This window comes from Oratosquilla oratoria, chromosome 7, assembly GCF_046742065.1.
Source record: "Oratosquilla oratoria isolate Oo_2021 chromosome 7, ASM4674206v1, whole genome shotgun sequence".
Taxonomy (NCBI): Eukaryota; Metazoa; Arthropoda; class Malacostraca; order Stomatopoda; family Squillidae; genus Oratosquilla; species Oratosquilla oratoria.
Window position 1 is genome coordinate 79422869 of NC_134783.1, and position 2500 is coordinate 79425368.

Consider the following 2500-nt stretch of genomic DNA (forward strand, 5'->3'; position numbering starts at 1 on the left):
GTAGAGGGGTCGGCGAAAGCGCAGGAAAGGAGATTACAATGGTTCGGCCATGTGAAGAGAAGAGATGAAGACTGCATGGGAAGGAGAGTGATGGAGATGGAGGTACAGGGGAGATGCAGGCGAGGGAGACCCAAGCTGCGTTGGAAGGACAGACTGAGAGAGGACCTTATGTAGAAACATCTGGAGGAGGATGGTGATGGACCGAAACAAGTGGAAACGACTAGCAAGGAACGGCGACCCCATATGAAAATGGGAAACGTCAACAGGAAAAGAAAGAATATATATGTGTATATATTTATATATATATATATTATATATATAAATATATATATATGCATATATACTGTATATATATATATATATATATATATATATATATATATATATATATATGTATGTATATATGTATGTATATATGTATGTATGTATGTATGTATGTATGTATGTATGTATGTATGTATGTATGTATGTATGTATGTATGTATGTATGTATGTATGTATGTATCTATGTATGTATGTATGTGTGTATGTATATCTAAACAGAGTCTTCATATGTCTTTGTATAATACGCAAGAAACACAGTGGTGATATTCTTGTTCCTCACTGTATGGTACACTTGTGGGCACAAGGTACAACGAAAAATATCACCAAACCACAGCCAGACCAAAGAGTACAAATTGACTTGCACTGCGTAGGTGTAAAAAAAAATAAAAGACTTCATTAAGCCTGAAAAATAATTCAAGCTTAAATTAATTATAGGCAATTAGGATTAAGTTTGAAATTAGCTTTATCCCCATAATGTATCAGAACCAAATGAAATTCACTGGAAATACTTAAATATGCTTTTCAGAAAAATAGAAAAAGTTGCATTATGCATAAATGTATATATATATATCTATCTATCTATATATATATATATATATGTATATATATGTATATATATATATATATATATATATATGTGTGTGTGTGTATATATATATATATAATATGTATGTATACATACATATATAGTTATATATATATATATATATGTGTGTGTATATACATATATATATATATATGTATGTATGTATACATATATATATATATATGAGAGTAATACGCTAATGGCAGCGACATCAAACCAATCATTTTTATGACAGTTGCATGCGGGGTTCGAACCCGCTGTACTCGGCTATCCGTAAATTACCTGTACGGTGCCCTAGACCACTACACCACAGAGGCTATAAAATCCTTGAAACCTGGAATCGAACTGATTCCCGAGGGAAGGAAGATCACTTATTACGGCGATCCGAATTCCTGTTTTACTCAAGGACCAGCCCACCAGTGGTATGGGGTAAGGACCGGGAGGAACCCCTTTCACGCTTATCGCCATTGTAACTATGAGAGAAATACGCTAATGGCAGCGACATCAAACCGATCATTTTTATGACAGTTGCATGCAGGGTTCGAACCCGCTGTACTCGGCTATCCGTAAATTACCTGTACGGTGCCCTAGACCACTACACCACAGAGGCCATAAAATCCTTGAAACCTGGAATCGAACTGATTCCCGAGGGAAGGAAGATCACTTATTACGGCGATCCGAATTCCTGTTTTACTCAAGGACCAGCCCACCAGTGGTATGGGGTAAGGACCGGGACGAACCCCTTTCACGCTTATCGCCATTGTAACTATGAGAGTAATACGCTAATGGCAGCGACATCAGACCGATCATTTTTATGACAGTTGCATGCGGGGTTCGAACCCGCTGTACTCGGCTATCCGTAAATTACCTGTACGGTGCCCTAGACCACTACACCACAGAGGCTATAAAATCCTTGAAACCTGGAATCGAACTGATTCCCGAGGGAAGGAAGATCACTTATTACGGCGATCCGAATTCCTGTTTTACTCAAGGACCAGCCCACCAGTGGTATGGGGTAAGGACCGGGACGAACCCCTTTCACGCTTATCGCCATTGTAACTATGAGAGTAATACGCTAATGGCAGCGACATCAGACCGATCATTTTTATGACAGTTGCATGCGGGGTTCGAACCCGCTGTACTCGGCTATCCGTAAATTACCTGTACGGTGCCCTAGACCACTACACCACAGAGGCTATAAAATCCTTGAAACCTGGAATCGAACTGATTCCCGAGGGAAGGAAGATCACTTATTACGGCGATCCGAATTCCTGTTTTACTCAAGGACCAGCCCACCAGTGGTATGGGGTAAGGACCGGGACGAACCCCTTTCACGCTTATCGCCATTGTAACTATGAGAGTAATACGCTAATGGCAGCGACATCAAACCGATCATTTTTATGAGCCGAGTAATTTACGGATAGCCAAGTAATTTACGGATAGCCGAGTAATTTACGGATAGCCGAGTACAGCGGGTTCGAACCCCGCATGCAACTGTCATAAAAATGATCGGTTTGATGTCGCTGCCATTAGCGTATTACTCTCATAGTTACAATGGCGATAAGCGTGAAAGGGGTTCGTCCCGGTCCT

At 40.0% G+C, this 2500-nt stretch overlaps 1 protein-coding gene across 1 annotated transcript in view; it reads left to right on the forward strand.

Moving 5' to 3' along the window:
- The window catches only part of LOC143026873 (uncharacterized), a 14188-nt gene that overhangs the window by 4579 nt on the left and 7109 nt on the right, over window positions 1-2500 (forward strand). The window lies entirely within an intron of this gene.